This window comes from Panicum virgatum, chromosome 4K (genome assembly GCF_016808335.1).
Source record: "Panicum virgatum strain AP13 chromosome 4K, P.virgatum_v5, whole genome shotgun sequence".
Taxonomy (NCBI): domain Eukaryota; kingdom Viridiplantae; phylum Streptophyta; class Magnoliopsida; order Poales; family Poaceae; genus Panicum; species Panicum virgatum.
The window spans coordinates 30,921,004-30,939,487 of NC_053139.1; positions in this window are offsets into that span (position 1 = coordinate 30,921,004).

The window sequence follows — 18,484 nt, forward strand, 5'->3', positions numbered from 1 at the left end:
GCGACGGTGACATCGAAGCGCGCCCACTGTAACATGGTCACTAGCTCTCTGCGAGGGGGTCAAGGGCTCGATGGCGGCGATAGCTGCGAGCGGCGGCGAGAGCGGCAACAGCGAGGAAGGTAAGGAGGCTCTATTTTCTCTCTCGTTTCGCTCTATCTGTCGCGGCCTAATTTATGGAGAAGGGAGACGAACCACCTCCTCGATTCATGCAGCCTCATCATGGTGACACCGCCCACGATGCGCCGCATCCCATCATAACCGAGGCCTGTAGCCCCAACAGTCGCGGCTCGTGGGGAGACGTGTGGCGTAGCGGCACAATGAAATGACTAAATTGCCCTCAGGTAAGAAAAATGGGCCAAGCGACGGTCCAAAAGGCCGCGTAGGCTCGCAATCGCCCTATGGTTCGAAAGCAGGCCCGCCGACGGGTTCGACAGCTGCCCAGGGCCAAAAAGAGCGAGGGGCAACAAGGGAAGGGCCCAACGGCCACCACCCGGATATGACCACAGGGCCCAGGCTTCCCGACCTTGCGTTTGAGTCTTGACTTTCCTAACCCAGGTATCCCCCATGAGGGGAGGTAGCGAGCCGTGGGGATCGGTTGAACGATCCTGATAATGTTGGGGATTAGGAAAGTAGGAGTCTGGGGTCGATTGCTAGCCGACTCAGTCCGCATCCCCGCGGAGGGGAACGGGACCCCACTCAAACTGACCCATTATCAGCTCCACGGGCATCACATTTTGCCTCCAACGAAAAATGTCGCATGTACTAACCCTCCCACTCCGAGTGAAAGAAGCGCGCAGAAGGGCGACACAAAAACGGGGCCGGGATGACCGGCCCCACGACAAACAAAAAGCGTAGCACCACGATCCCAGCAAGCCAAAGACGAGCAAGTAATAGATACAATCTGATGTGAAACAGTTATTACATTACTTTGCATATAAAAAGTTACAGAAGGGGCTCGGCCCGTGGCCGTTATAGAGGACAAAAACTGTTGCCACCGCGAAGGTGACAATTTTGCCTGTCTTGGGGGGAGTAGCAGCCAGAATATAAAGGCCCAAAGGGACAACCTTTTCTCAAGCCATCTTATAGCATCCTCCTCCCAAGGGGCAACGCCTGGGGTTGCGCTGGCGAACAGCTCAGCCGTCGCCTCCACCGCAAGAGAACGGGCCGCGAGGAATGCAGTTGCGGTGGCGATCCGCACGGGAATACCATGATTTCCACGACGGATCTCCAGCGATGACCCGCGGCTCGCATGCGTTCTTCTAACAGCGGAACCGAAGGGACCACATAACTCCCTCGAGAGGACGACCATGAGCGAGGAAAGAAGCCATCATGAGCTAGAAGGATGGAGGAGCAAGGGCAGAGGACTTGCTAAGGAAGTGCGCCCTGGCACCCTATTTACAGCCACGCAAGGAGAGTTTGAGCCTGCGAGCGGGCATCAGATCCCCTTGCCCACAAAACGCGATAGCCCATGAGCGAAATTCGGAATAACGCTTGGGCAAGCGCGCCACGAAGCGACCGCATGGTGTTGACAGTCACTAACGACCAATTTTGACCGTCAACTCCTGCACAAAAAGGAACCAAAATGTGGAACAAATGCTAGGATAGATTTATTTACTAACGGATTCCACATATGAGGTTCTAGAATGTGTGCAGGTGATTTCCAGCTGATTTTGCAGTATAATGGTGTGGTTTTATCTAGGACATAACATTCCAGCAATTTAGGACACGACATGTGTCAGAATGTGGAATAGATGGCCCACCAGAGCAAGAAAACCAGCAGTACAAGAGCCAATACCGGTGCCAATGACAAGTGAGCCCAGGACGCAACACGTGGAAAAAAGGGGAAAGTTGGCGGGGCCACTGCAAGGCCGGCCGACCTACTGGTCGGCCGACCAGGCCCGTGGGCCCCACCGCCTCAACTTCGACACGTGGCGCTTCCCTGTTGCTTGCTTAGGTCAGTTGGCCCGAGATCAGCTGCAGATGGCACCCCCCTTGGCTGTGGCTCCCTCCTATAAATACAAGGGGATGGGGTAGAGAATGAACACAATACACATCTCACCCTCTCAACTCACCCTTCCTCTATTGGAGCTTGAGGCCTTCATCCTAGATGTTTAGGTAGACTAGGAGGTGTAGAAGAAGAGGAGGAGAGTGAGGAGGAGTCGGGAGAAGTGCCGGGTTTGTCGGCACTTTTCTCCGCTTGTACCTCGACGGATGCTTATTCGGTTGTAAGTGTTCGAGACTTTCTTTGTTTGTTTATCTGGAATTAGAGTTTAGATCGCAAGTTATCATATCTACCATATATTAGTTGATGTGTATGCTAGTAAGTAGAATTTGATCTTAGCTTAAGACCCCGGATAGAAAAGGGTAGTCTTGGCCAGGGCTAAGGTTAGTAGGGAAAGGCGTAGACGTGGTGTCTAGGCTGGACTATACCACTCAGTTGTCTGATAGTCCCAGTGTTTGTAGAGGTAGCCGGCAGGTGGTGACAGCCCTGTTCGAGCCTTCTAGTAATCCTCCATGTTCGGATATTGGATAGAGCATCATTTGGGAGCTATCGGCTTGTATAAGCCGGTCGACACCTGTAGCTCGAAGTTGTTGTCGGTCGAAACCCACCGGCGAGCAGCAACAGGCAACACGAAGAGCCGGGAGGTCACCTGAGCACTGGCAGGCACTACTCCCTCATCGACGACCCGCAATTCCGTCACGCGCCCGGAGAATGTATGGAAAGCCGGGCGTGCCACCTGACCTATACCCGATCAGGAGGGTGCGAATGTGCTCCAAACAGTTTTCTGCATAAAAAGACACGTGTAAACATAAGTCCGAGCCGTGGTCGGCTCCCCGGGATGACTCTTGCATCGGCTTTAAAGAGCCGATCGAGTCCCGGTGTCAGATGGGATCTGTTTGCATCCATATATTGTTGAATAAAGCAAATAACTGTAAGGCTGCTTCAATTAAATCTAATTATTCTAATCCACGATGATAAAAGCCTCACTTCTAGATCGGAACATCCTACACGTGACTAGGCCTAATGAACATAACAGACAACTAAACCATAACCCAAAACAGAGGCCTAAGAACTAGCAAGAGCCGATTCCCGGAACAATCCCTATCAAGGCTAAGATAAAGCATCTACTACACCACCGGATCGTCCAACCCGTGCAAGGCCTAACCTAGCAGATATTACGCAAACTCTTAAGATAAGAGCAAATCATAACAGATCAGATCTATTAAACTTAAAAGAAGCAGGGTGTTGCCTCTGTGCAACTAATTCTATGCGACAAGAACTAGCATGAGATTGAAACGTGACTACACAGAGACAACATGATGTTCGTAGATGATAGGCAACGAAGCGCAACGGATCTACTAAAAGCCACGCTACGAACATCAAGATAAATAGTATTACTTGCCATAAAAAATGCTTAAGTACGAGTAATACCAAGGTAAAAGCAAGAACAACGCTGCCCTGATCGCGAGAAGCGATCAGGGCAGCATGGCACTTACTTGGATGAAACCCTAGGATTAGGGATGGCGATGCGCCGAGAGTTGTTGTTTGCGAGACGTGATGACGCTCTCCTTTACGAATAACAAAGGGTACATATTTGTAGTCCGGAGACTTGGGAAACAATCTAAACTAATCTTGTCCCGATTGGACTCTATCTCTAATCTTAAACTAAATCTAAGATACATGGCCCATGTGGCCCAGATGCTCACGCAGGAGCCGATTTACAAGTCTTCTTAAATCTTCTGCTTTAAGCCCATCTTGCTTTCGGCCCATAAATTAATCCTGTTAATTTATGGCGATAACACATGCCCCCCCGGTTTTGGCAATGATAGTTCCAAAACCAATCCGTCGCTTCATCTTCCCGTTAATGCTCTTTAAACACACTGCAACCACCGAGGAAGACGCAACGTCTCTGCAACTGGCTCCTCGTAGAACGTGAAAACTGTCGATCCGACTCCCATCTTTTCACTATTTAATCTCACCCCGAATCGGCTCTTCTTCACAGCGAACTCCTTCTTCCTCCCAAAGCCAGTAGCGCAGAGAAAACCCCAATCCTCTAGCACCAGCAATGGCAATCTCTTCTTCCTCCGGCTCCAACTCCTTTGGAGATTCCTCTTCTCCCTCTTCCTCTTCTTCCCTTTCCGCCTCCTCCATTGATCCTATCTCAGAGAGCCGAGAGCCGACCCCCGAATGGGACCCAACTGTAGCCTACGAGGCGCTGGCTCCTCTGCACTGGGATGCAGAGGAGTTCGACTTTGAGGTCGTCTCCGAGGAGGACAAGCCCATGACTGAAGGAGAGGAAGACCTCCAATTCCTGTTCCAAGATGAACTGGAGAACAGTGAAGACGACGCCTTCTCCTGGGAAGGAGCTGACTCCTCCGAAGAGATCGGCTCCTCTTCCAGCGATGACACGGTGGCAGGAGGAAACTCCCACCAATTCCTCAAAGCCCCCACGGAGGGAAGCGAAGAGGGAAGCAGCAGCAGCGGCGGGCGAAGCAGCAGCAGCAGTGCCGAGGACTACGGCAGCAGCAGTAGTGATGACGGCGATGACGACGACGACGACGGAGACGCACCGTCGCGAAGCCTGAAGCGCCGTAGGCATTCAGACACCTACGACTGGTAGATGTAGGTAGCATCGTAGGGGTAGGATCACAAAGCCGAAGGATCGATTCCTTTGTAAAATCAGCTTTCCTTGTAATGAACTTCCTTTTAATGAAATCAAATTTCTCTTCAATTCCATGTATATCCTCTTACTTTCCAAAAAAGCCGATGGCAATGCATCAGGCTTCTATAAATATCCAAGAGCCGACGAGATTCAAACTAGAAGTAACCCGCACAAGAGTAGAGTAACACTTCCACCTTGAACCGAACTCTCAAATCCGAGCACAATTCGAAAACCAAGCCCCACAAATTCGAGCAAGAACTCTCCAAGCAGTCGGAATTCGGATTAGAGCCCACAGCAATCAAACCCTAAGTCAACAGATCTGAATCATGGCAGATTCTGTAGCTCAGACGACAAGCCCTGCAATAGATGATGCGGCAATCTGCGGCCTGAAGGTAATATTCAGCCTAATCCTTTAGTTTTCTTCAGCTTACCAAGCTTCTGAAACTAAAACTCTGAAACATGACACCATACACATACTTCTGAATTTCTAAACTTTAGGTGTCAGACATCCTTCTGCCGCATCCCTCCAATCCAAAATCTTTCTGTCTTGGCCCACAAACCCATGAAAACCCCATAGATTTGATCTCTTGTGAAGCAAATAGGATCCCTTTTGTGAGTCAAAACATCGATCTGAACCTCTGGGCTGACTGCTTAAGAGCCTGGCCTAATCCCCCTGAGAGTTGGATTACATGGTACAACAAAGTAGCAAAAGCTCACATGCCCTTATGGCAGGATTTGAACATAGCCGATGCACTTAGTTTATCATTGTCTCCACTTGACAAAGATGAAAATCTTCTAAAAACCATCGGCTATTTCTGGTCTGATACTCTGAATTGTTTCCTCTTTAGTCATGGACCCATGACCCCTACTCTGCTAGATGTCACCATGATCACTGGCCTAGACATTAGTTCTCCTAATCCTGCTGCTCACAAAATGACATAAGTCCCCTTCAAACTTTCCTCCAAAGTTAACTGCACAAACTGGGGCACTTACATGAGTCAGCACATGAAAACAAAAGGTCCAGTGACTGAGAAGGAACACACAGCCTTCTTAAATCTTTGGCTAGAGCACTTCATCTTCTGTGGTCCTTCTTTAGCCCCGACTAAGAACTATCTTCCCTTAGCCTATCACCTAGCCCATGGTAATCACACCGGCCTAGGCAAACTCTTTCTTGGAGAAACCTACAGATATCTCCATTTAATAACATCTAACTTGCTTAACAACAAGAAACTGAGAACTGGAGGCCCTTGGTGGTTTATTCAGTTGTGGGCACAACTGTACTTTCAGCACCATATCCCCAACTTCCAAGGCCTAACCAAGAACTCTTTCCCTGATGAGAGTGGCAAACCAATTAGATGTACTAGCTATGGCCAAGCTTTATTCAGTCTCCTTGGTAGTAAATTGAACTCAACAGATGCAGCAAACTGGTTCAGAGTCTTCTACAAAGGACTAAATAATCCCCTTTATTTCCCATTCACTGAATCTGAATCTTTTGAGAACCCAACCGCCTTCAGATTAGATAGTTTTGCCGATGACAACAGCACTCGGCATCTGTATTCTTTGATGATTCGACCTGGCTTCCTCCCCGTTGGCATCAGCACCTCTAATAGAATTATCAAGCCAGGTTATGAATCTTACCAGCCAGTCATAGCAGCTCGGCAATTTGGCCTAGGACAGGTCCCTCCCCACTTCCATATTCACCACTTGGTGGAGAGCAGAGCTGATCTGCCCGATGGTCTCACCAACTCGAGATGCTACAGCATGTTTGATAATCTCCACATTCCAATACCAGCCGATCTATCCTTCACCTCTTCATCAATCGGCTTTGATACTTGGTGGAACATATGGAAAACTCATGTCTTCAGAAAAGCTCTAGGTCCTCGACTGCAGCAAATCGATCTTGAATATGTAATCCCCGAGGAAGAGGTACCGAATTTATGCACTTTATTCCCTCCAAACTCTCTATTCCTTTCTCTTGGCTAATCCTGCTTTCTTTGTTAGCAGCAACAAGATGGTCCAGAACCTACGACCAGCACTGGGGAGCCATTCCACTTTCTTCCAACTGCTCCTGATGTACTCTTCTGCAAAGGATCACCACCAATGAAGAAAGTGATAATGTCTGTTCAGCCAGACTTACTTCAGTCGGCTTCCAAGCGAAGACAAACTTCTGCAAGCGTTGCCCCCCGAGTCTTGACCAAGAAAAGGAAAATGATCATGTGGCGAGTGATCAAGAAACCAGCACCAGTTTCCCCAAATCCATCAGAGTCCAATACCAACCAGGTAACTCACCATTCAAAAACTTTTTCTTTATTTCATACATATGTACCATGGTTGACTGTAATTTTATTTCCAGGATGCAGCTAAAGACATCCCCAATGTAGAAAGCCTGGAACAACATGAGATGGCTGCAACTCCTGATGCACTGATGGATGCAAACGAGGAACAAACCGATACAGTCGATGTTCTCGATGTCAACACAAGCTCTAATAGGACGATTGCTCCTGAACCGCCCAACACTTCTTCAGAACAGGTAACATTACAAAACCAATTCTGAATCAGCCGATAGCTCCATAAATGCATCTTGCTCTAACACTAGATATGTCCATAGGATTTTGACATTTTAGGTTTACTTTCCTTTGACCCGGCATCAATGGGTCTGACTATCCCTAGAGCAGAAACACCATCTTCGCAGCAATCGGCTAATTTGGCACATCAGCTTCAACTCATCAAGAATCTTCTATTTGCTCCGATCACTACTCTAGTTGATGATTCCAGCAAGATAAAGAACATCTTCGAGCAAATAGAATCCCAACTCCTGGAGCCATTGCAAATCAAGCTCTGGCCAGCCAGCAACCTTCCATTCTTCCGGATAGAAGTGAATAAAGCACAACAAAGGATGAAAGCACGTCGCTCTCAAGCTTCTCTGAAAGCTGACATTACCCAAAAGTGCAAGGCCCTCAACCAGAAGAAGGCAACTCTAGATATCAAAGCTGATATGTCTGCCAACATGAACCGACTCGACCTCCTGAAGAAAGAACTGGCAGAACTCGAAGAGAAGGTTCATGCCACCAAGAAACTCATCCAAGCCGAGGAAGCTTCCATTGCAAACTCCAAACAAGAAACCCAGGAAATAGCCGAGCAGATACAAGCAGAGTTTGCAGAGATAAGCACCTTGAGTCGGCAGATAGTAACAGGCGATGACAAGGATGACGAAGCAATCATAGCACGAGCAGACACCGTCCGCACAGAAGCCATCCACGCCATAGAAGAATTCCTGAACCAGTAGATAGGCTCAAGAGACAATTAGTACTGCCTGTTAACCTGAAACTTGTACTTGTTTAAAAACATCTTAAGTCGATGGTTACACATCGGCTGTTTCGTTCCTCATATGTATTTTACTATTTTTTTTACCGGCCAACTCAACGTGTTGGCCTATCTCTTTTCTTTTCTTTTCTTTTTTTTTACTGGCCAACTCAACGTGTTGGCCTGTCATGATTTTTTTTGCGGCCAACTCAACGTGTTGGCCTATTACACTGCAGCCAGATGGATCTCATCGGCTTTTCGTTACTCGCCTTCCCACATGCTTGGGAAATACTTCTTGAGATGTTGGCCGTTGACAGCAACAGGAAACTTGACGCCGTCCAATTCCTCGAGCATGTATGCATTCCCAGGCAAGACCTGATCAACCTTGTACGGCCCATGCCAAGTTGGAGACCATTTACCAAACTTTTTATCTTTAGTTCCCAATGGCAATACTACCTCCCAAACCAAGTCTCCAACCTGGAAATCCTTAGGCCTGACCTTCTTGTTGTACGCACAAACAACTTTAGCCTTATTTTCTTTGATCTTCTCTAGCGACCAAAGCCTTAGCTCTGTCAGGTCCTCCACATTATCGTTCATCAATGCTGCATACTGTTCAGCGGATAGATCATTCTGAAACTCAACACGCCTTGATCCTGCCGTGATTTCCCATGGTAACACAGCGTCTTGGTAGTAGACTAAATGGTACGGCGACATTTTGGTGGACCCATGACATGAAATACGATATGCCCACAAAGCTTCTGATAACACCTCATGCCAGCGCCTAGGATATTCATCGATCTTTCTCTTTATGAGCTTGATGAGGCTCTGGTTGGATGCTTCAGCCTGTCCATTAGCTTGGGCATAATATGAAGATGATCTGATCAGCTTAATCCCCATGTCATTGGCAAACTTTCTGAACTCCTCCGATATGAAGACCGATCCTCCATCGGTCGTAATAGTTTGAGGAATTCCAAATCTGTGGATGATGTGCTCTTTGACAAAACTGATCACATCTTTTGACGCTACTGATCTCATAGGCACTGCCTCTACCCACTTTGTGAAATAATCTATAGCAGCTAAGACCCATTGGTGACCCTTGCTAGACGACGGGTAGATCTGTCCAATCATATCCATGCCCCAACCTCTGAATGGCCACGGTTTGATGATAGGATTCATTACTGATGCTGGCACTATTTGAATTTTGCCAAACCTCTGACATGCCTGACATCCTTTATAATATTTGAAACAATCTTCAAGCATGGTAGGCCAATAATATCCAGATCGCCTAATCAGCCACTTCATCTTATGAGTCGATTGGTGAGTACCGCAGGCTCCTTCATGAACCTCATGCAAGAGCCGATTTGACTCTGAAGGTCCCAGACATCTAAGTAGTAGTCCTTTCAAGGTCCTGTAGAACATGTCATCCCCTATCAGAATATACTTCATGGCCTTGAGTCTTATCCTTCTGGGTGCCCCCCGAGCCGAATCCTTCAAGTAATTGAAGATATCGGCTCTCCAGTCTCCGGGTTCTAGAAACTGAACCTCCACGTCAACTCCATCGGCTGTTTCCCTGTACCCGGAAGCCATCTGTGCCAAATCATTGACTTTATTTTTCAGAGTCCTGCGTATCCAGTGGAAATTGATGTACCTGAATTGTGACATCAACTCACGGCACTGCATCCATATCGGAAATAGAGCCTCGCTCTCACATCTATATTCTTCCGTGAGCTGAGAAATCACCAATTTTGAATCTCCAAAAATTTCCACCGCTTCTGCACTAGCTTCGAGGAGCAGTTCCATCCCTTTGCGAACGGCTTCATATTCCACCAAATTATTGGTGCATGGGGCAGTCATTCTAATGGAAAAGGAGTAAGTCGCTCCACGAGGCGAGACCAACAGAATTCCCACAGCGCACCCATCATCACAAGCCGATCCGTCAAAAAACATATCCCAAGCACCAATAAATAATGTAGCAATATCAGTGCTGATCCTGTCTGCAACAAGATCTGCCAGTGCTTGTCCTTTGACTGCTTTCGCAGGTTGATACTGAATATTGAACTCTGACAATGCAAACATCCATTTTCCTAGCCGGCCTTTCAGGACAGGAGCCGACAGCATGTGCTTTATGACATCCGATTTGCATATGACAATTGTTTCCGCCGAGAGCAAAATATGGCGAAGCTTTGTACATGTAAAGTATAAGCAAAGACAAAGCTTCTCAATTTCAGGATACCTGGTCTCAGCGTCTAACATGCACCTGCTGAGGTAGAAAACCACCCTCTCCTAGCCGTCATGCTTCTGGACTAACACCGAAGCAATAGAAGTGTCGCCCACGGATAGGTACACGTAGAACGGCCTATCTTGCTGAGGAGGAACCAACACTGGAGGCTTTGACAAATATTCTTTGATTTCATCGAAAGCTTGCTGCTGTTCTGCCCCCCAGCGAAACTCATCATCGGATTTGATCTTCACTAAACCCATGAACGGCTCAATGCGTCCAGACATATTAGAAATAAATCGTCTCACAAAGTTAATTTTACCGATGAGCTTCTGTAACTCTTTCTTTGTAGTAAGTGGCTTCATCGTTTTCACGGCTTCTTGACTTTTTAGGCCGATCTCGATTTCCCGCTCATGCACCAGGAATCCCAGAAATTGACCGGTCGACACACCGAAAGCGCACTTCTTTGGGTTCATTTTGAGCCCAAACCTCCGAGTCCGCTCCAAAACTTGACACAGATCTTCTAGATGCCCCCCAGTCGATTTGGACTTGACCACAACATCATCAATATAGATCTCTACCAGTTTGCCGATGAGATCATGAAAAATATAATTCATGGCACGTTGGTACGTTGCACCGGCATTTTTCAGTCCAAAGGTCATCACCAAGTACTCGAACAAGCCGATCGCGCCTGGTACTCTGAACGCGGTCTTGTTCACGTCTTCCGGGGCCATGAAGATCTGGTTGTAACCGGCATTGTCGTCCATAAAACTCATCATTTTGTGGCCGACAGCTGCGTTGATCAATGTTTCTGCAACAGGCATCGGGTATTCGTCTTTTGGCGTCGCTCTGTTGAGATCTCTAAAATCAACGCAGACACGCCATCGGCCATCCTTCTTTTGTACCGGTACCACGCTAGAGATCCATTCTGCATACCGGCACGGCCTGATGAACCCAGCATCCAGCATCTTCTCCACCTCTTTCATGACTTCTTCTAGGACTTCGGCCTTCATCTGACGTGCTCGTTGTTGAAACGGCCGAAACCCTTTCTTGAGCGGGAGCCGATGCTCGACGATGCTTCTATCCAGACCGGGCATCTCGGTGTAGTCCCACGCAAAACAGTCCCGGTACTCATTCAGCAGTGCAATCATCTCCTCTTGCAAGGCTGGATCCAACTTCTTGCTGATAAATGTCGGCCGTGGCTTATTCCCAGGACCGATGTCAACCTCTTCCAAATCATCAGCTGACGTGAACCCGTATCCGAGTTTGCCGTCGTCTGAAAAATCAGCTGCGAACGCAAGCGAGTCTTCGTTATCTACAAGATCAGCGGCAAACACAGGGAGATGACAAGAAAAATTATTCGGCCAACCGCGTGGGCTGGCCGCTCCTACACTTCCAATATCATCCAAAACCAAATAGTCGATGAGTGGCCAACTGCCAGAGCAGGCCATCGTGTGTACATGATGTAACAATTCCGAACCCAAACATGATTTTTCTATTTTTTGGGGCCGGTCGCTAGGACCGGCCTCTCTATCTCTATTACATCCCGTGGCATGCCAGGATGCGTCTACTCTGTGAGGCCAGTGGATAAGACCAGCCTCAGTCCGTTTTGTGTCGCCTCGATCCGATCACAGTCTTCCAGGGCGATTCCTGAGATCGGCTCTTGGCCATCTGCGTCCCAAGTGTTCATATCCGCGAGCGAGTCTTCGCTGGAATCATCTGCAGGGACCACATCTACTTCATCGCCGTCCCATTGGATGAGGTACTGATGCATTGTGGAAGGGATACAACAGTTGGCATGAATCAAGTCCCTCCCAAGCAGCACTGTGTATGTACTCTTGCTGTTTACGATGAAGAACGATGCTGGTACAGTCTTGCGGCCCACTGTCAGTTCCACATTAAGAACCCCCATCGCCTCTGATGGCTGTCCATTGAAGTCATTAAGCATCACATTGGTCTTGATCAGATCGGCAGAAGAACGACCCAATCGGCGTAGCACAGAGTATGGCATCAGGTTGACTGCGGCACCAGTGTCGACCAACATCCTATTCACAGGCTTGCCATTGATGAAGCCCTTGAGATACAATCCCTTCAGGTGCTTGTAGCTCTTATCCTTGGGCTTCTCGAAGATGATTGGCCGTGGGTCCAGATCCAGCTGTGCAATGGCCGATTCTTCCGGTTGGGGTGCCCGAAACTCCGATGGGAGTACGAACACCATGTTCACATCAACCGATGGCTTCTCATCGGCTTTTGTCTGCTTGGGGCGCCACTCTTTTCTGGGAGGGTGCCTTTCCTCCCTTCGCGGTCGCCTGACTTGTTCCACGAGATCCGGACGCGCTTTCCTCAGCACGTCAAGGTACTTTGCTTCTGCCTCTTTTAGATTACGCAAACGCTGCACTCTGCGCTTTTGCGAACGATTAAGCCCGTCAGGACACCACCGTGGACGATGATACATGTCTTCTTCTTCTTCTTGCTCGGAATCACCCCTAGTTGGCCTCCTCATATGGTCATCATTACGTGTTCTGGGCCCTCAGCGCCGGAACACCGATGTCTCGTCCTGCTGGCGTCCTCGAGGCCTGCACTCCAAGCAATCATCTATAGTAGGCAATCGGCTCATGCCGGAATTCCAACAGTACCTGAAGAACGGGCAATGCCAGTGGTCGCGTATAGCCTGGTGTCTCCCCAATGTCTTTCCTGAGCGGTGCTCGTACTCGTCCTCTTCCGATTCGTATCGGCGGCGCAACTTGTACTGGTACTGGTATTTTTCTAGAAGCCGATTAGAAGCTGGAAGCTGATTGCGGATGTGACGCACCTGCTCTTCGGTCACATGCTGCTGTTCCAGTTCGCGTCTATCCTGCGGCCGTTTGCCAGAAGCGGCCTCTCTCCTCTGCTTGTCATGGCGGCGCACGGGTCCCACCATGTTGATCTGGAATGCCAAATCCTAGCCCTTGGATCCGAAATCTGACAGCTCCACCATGTTAGCTTGTGGGAAGGGCTTTGTGTCAACCTTCATCGTGTGTTGAGCCAGGATTAATCGGCCTTGCTCGATAGCCGATTGTATCTGACGACGTAACTCCTTGCATTCACCCGTGGAATGAGTGAACGAGTGGTGCCATTTGCAGTACAGTCTTCCCTGCAACTCTTGTGCCATCGGTAACTTGTGATTCTCTGGGAGCTTCAACTGTTTTTCTTTGAGGAGCAGATCAAATATCTGCTCTGCCTTGGTTACGTCGAAATCGAAGCCCTTCACAAGCCCCTGCTGTTTGACCCACTTGCACGGGACAGGGTTTGCCCCCCGAGTCCACTCTGCCACGGCCACTTCTTGCTCCTCGCCAGAGTCATCAGATTCATCCGCCTGGGCCATGTTTACATGGTGCTTGAACTTGTCCTGATACAGCTCAGGATGGTAATGTTCGTATGTTGTAAGCTTCTGTACCAGGTGCGCCAGAGACGTGAACTCCAACTGAAAAGCTGCATCCTTGATCGGCTTAGCGAGTCCCAGGACAGCCAGATCGACTGCCTCCTTCTCTGTGATGCGCGACGAGTAGCATCGGTTCTTGACCTCGCTGAAGCGCTGTATGTATTCTGACACAGTCTCTCCTCGCTTCTGCCTGACTTGGGCGAGGTCGGCAATTCCAGCTTCAGCAGCCTCCGAGTGGTACTGGGTATTGAATTGATCTTCAAGCTACCTCCATGTCCGAATCGAATCCGGAGCCAGTGATGCATACCATCCAGAAGCTGGGCCTGTAAGGGATTGGCCGAAGAACCGGACCCTCAACAGATCCAACACTGAGATGATCCCAAGCTGCGTTAAGTATCGGCTCACATGCTCGATGGAGCTGGCTCCTTCTGACCCGTTGAACTTGGCGAACTCAGGAAGCCGATACTTGGGTGGCTGTGGGATCAAGTCATAGTCACTTGGATACGGCTTGGAATAGCCGATTGCTTTCCTCTTGGGCAGGATGTCGAACTGGTCTCTCAGTATTGCACTGACCTGCTCCACACTAAGAACTCCTGGGGCTGATGGCTCAGCACTCGGCCCAGTAGCGTACTTTGCCAGCCACGCTTGTTTCTCCGCGTCTGCTCCAGAAGCTCCTGGGTTTACCATCTGCACCGAGCGTGTTGGATTGATGTTGTCGGGGATGTAGGTGCACGTGTAGCCTTGCGGAATCTCCTTGGGTGGCTCGGTGAGGAATTGGCCTTCTCCAGGATCACCGCCGATCTTGTGGACGATGTAGATCGGCGAATTTTGTGGTTTTGGAGCCGCGAATGAGAACGGCAACACCGGTCTAGAATGCAGTGCAGCTTCCTCTGTGTGACTCCCCAGGGTTGGTCCCGATGGAGAGTACTGGTTCTTGATTATCTCCTGGATGACGCGGTGTGCCATGCGCTCGAGCTCGTTCATCAGGCTTTGAAAGTGCCGATAAAGCGAATGGGCCACCATGTAGTTCATCTCCTGACGCAGGGCTCTGTGCGTTCTTCTGATGGCATAGATAGATCTACGTTGTCGAGAGCGCCTTCTGGTGAGAACCCCTTCCACCTGATGCCATGGTTGCGGGTCCTCTCAAAAGAGCCGATGAGATCGGCTTCTAGCAGAGCTTTGATCTCATCATACTTCTTCTTATGTTCAGGAGACAGCGCTTCATACGTGACGGGCTTTTGAGCGGGTTCTTGATCTTGAGCTCCAGCCATTGTTGCAGTGGACGTTGTTGCCGAGAAGGGTCCCAACGGGTGTGCCAGAATGTGTTGTCGGTCGAAACCCACCGGCGAGCAGCGACAGGCAACACGAAGAGCCGGGAGGTCGCCGGAGCGCTGGCAGGCACTGCTCCCTCGTCGACGGCCCGCAATTCCGTCACGCGCCCGGAGAATGTATGGAAAGCCGGGCGTGCCACCTGACCTATACCCGATCAGGAGGGTGTGAACGTGTTCCAAACAGTTTCCTGCATAAAAAGACACGTGTAAACATAAGTCCGAGCCGTGGTCGGCTCCCCGGGACGACTCTTGCATCGGCTTTAAAGAGCCGATCGAGTCCCGGTGTCAGATGGGATCTGTTTGCATCCCGGGACGCTACGAACATCAAGATAACTAGTATTACTCACCATAAAAAACGCTTTAGTACGAGTAATACCAAGGTAAAAGCAAGAACAACGCTGCCCTGATCGCGAGAAGCGATCAGGGCAGCATGGCACTTACTTGGATGAAACCCTAGGATTAGGGATGGTGATGCGCCGAGAGTTGTTGTTTGCGAGACGTGATGACGCTCTCCTTTACGAATAACAAAGGGTACATATTTATAGTCCGGAGACTTGGGAAACAATCTAAACTAATCTTGTCCCGATTGGACTCTATCTCTAATCTTAAACTAAATCTAAGATACATGGCCCATGTGGCCCAGATGCTCACGCAGGAGCCGATTTACAAGTCTTCTTAAATCTTCTGCTTTAAGCCCATCTTGCTTTTGGCCCATAAATTAATCCTGTTAATTTATGGCGATAACAGAAGTATAACGGCGATGTGATCTCTTCTTCTAGACATAGATTCTAGATATAGAAAGTCCTCTCTTCTGTCTTCTCCACACCGGCGTGTGTGTCCTTGGATGAGCCTGAACCCGTAGATAGCGTACTCATGTTCCTCAGTGGATATGATACCCTGGAATACTCTTGGGTGAAAGCTACAGCGGTATCCATGCGCTTGCGTGTTTTATTCGTGACGTTACAAAATACCAACAAGCTTTCTGGCGCCGTTGCCGGGGAACGGTATCTACATTATCTACGGTCTCAGTCGTCCTCATATCTTCTTTTTCTTTTTCTTTGATTCTACCTCAACCCCCGCTACCCATGGAGCAGCTATCCCTTTTACAGCTCTTTTCACCCAAGAGCGAGTTCTATGAGCCAGCTCCCTCTGCTGACCCAATTCTTTCTACTAGCTATGAACTCGACTCAGGCTACATAGCCTTTGTTCAGGAAAATTCCTTTTCAGGAAGGGATTGTGATTATCCATACCATCATCTGCGCGAATTTGAGCAAGTGTGTTCATGCAAGAAAATTTCAGGCATGACACACGAAACTCTTAAATGGAAATTGTTTCACTTTTCCCTTTCGGGAGAAGTGAAGCAATAGTACATTCGTGTCGTAGGCTGTGTCAATGGAAGTTGGATTGAACTTCGGGACAGATTCTGTTCTGCATTCTTCCCGCTTTCACAAATATGTGCCTTACGAACGGAATTTTTAACTTTCCGTCAGAATGATAAGGAATCAATCGGTGTAGTTTGGGCCAGATTTACCTTATTGGAAAAATCAGGCCCAAATTTGTCATTACCCGAGCATTTATTGCTCTAGCATTTTTATGCTGGTCTTGACAAAGAGTCTACACACCATCTTGACCTTACCTCTGGAGGATCTTTCCCCCATCTTACCCCAACCGAAAGTAGGAGATTCCTCGACAAAATCTTGGACAGATGCTCTTTCGTTTGTATCCACGAGCCAGTTCCCACAAAGCCCGAGATGCATCAAGCAGAGCCTTCAGAAATCGAATCGGAACCCTCTGAAAGCCCATCAGTAGATTCGATCTATGAAACTGCCCCTGAACATAAATCTGAAACATCGAGGAGGAAGACCCTTCACCTCCGGAGTTTCTCCGAAGTATCGAGCCGGATGTCTTTGAAGACTTCGGCAACACCTCAAGATACTTCTGCCAGAAGCGACCACCAAGTCCTGTCACTCCTACGGATCCCTTAGAAGAGAATTTTCTTCGGGAGATGATTCAAGAGTTGACAACATTGATCAGCAACGAATGACTGCAGGAAGGAGAATTATCCTTATCTCCAATCTCTCTCAACTCTCCCTCCTCGTCATTCCGTTGCCGTCTCCAAGATCAAAATGTGGACGCTCTCTATAGTCCCGCTGTCGGAGCTAATCTAATGTCAAATGAGGTTGCCTTAGCCTTTCTAGGCAATTACAAACTCACTCCGACAGACAGACAACTCAAGAGACCTTCAGGTTCACTTACGAGCAGCTACGGGATAATCACCGATGTGCCATTTTGGCACAATGATGTTAAAATCCGTCTGAACTTCCATATCTTCGAAGATCTCAACTTCGATTTCTTGATAGGACATCCCCTTAAGGCTCTCTTTGCGGATGTTCCTAAAGACGGATGTTTAAACATCAAATTAGGGAAGGACAAGTTCCACATCCCCGTGGATCGAGCATTGACATGCTCAGAGGAAGATCTCCCTATTCCAGAGCCAATCAAGGAAATAATGGCCACTTCCACTTTTGAGTCTTTTGAGTCAGACCTCGAGAAGGATATCGAGGAAATGCCGGAAGAAGTCAGCGATGCAGAAGAAGAACCTGGTGATACTTCTGAACTGCTTGCGACTAAGAAGCCATCACGACCTCCGATTGAGCTAAAGCCTTTATCTTCAGGGCTTAGATAGGCCTTCCTGAATAGCGATGTAGAGTCTCCCGTAATCATCAGCGACAAACTTTCGGAAGAGGAGACGAATAAGCTCATCGCCATTCTAGAAAAGCATCGATCGTTCTTAGGCTATACCCTACAAGACCTCAAGGGCATAAATCCTGCCCTCTGTACCCACCGAATCCCATTGGATCCCACAATAGCACCTTCTAGGGAACCCCAAAGAAGGTTGAACAACGCTATGAGGGAGGTGGTGAAAAAAGAGGTTCTTAAACTCCTAGACGCTGGAATTATCTATCCTGTTCTGCATAGTGAGTGGGTAAGCCCAGTCCAAGTCGTGCCCAAGAAAGGAGGCATGACGGTGGTGGAAAATAGCAAGAACGAGCTAATTCCCCAACGAACCGTCACAGGATGGAGGATTTGTATAGATTACAGAAAACTCAACAAGGCTACTAAGAAGGACCACTTCCCACCACCCTTCATCGATGAGATGTTAGAGCGATTGGCTAAGCACTCCTACTTTTGTTTCCTTGATGGTTATTCTGGTTACCATCAAATACCCATCCATCCCGAGGATCAGAGCAAGACCACGTTCACATGCCCCTATGGAACATATGCCTACCGACGAATGTCGTTTGGGTTATGTAAAGCACCTGCGTCGTTCCAAAGGTGCATGATGTCATTTTCTCCGGCATGATCGAAGAAATTGTGGAAGTCTTCATGGACGACTTCTCGGTCTATGGGACAACCTTCTATCACTGTCTGGAGAATTTAAACAGAGTCTTGCAGAGATGCCAAGAGAAGGACCTGATCCTCAACTGGAAGAAATGTCAGTTCATGGTCCGTGAAGGCATTGTTTTAGGACACTTAGTGTCCGAAA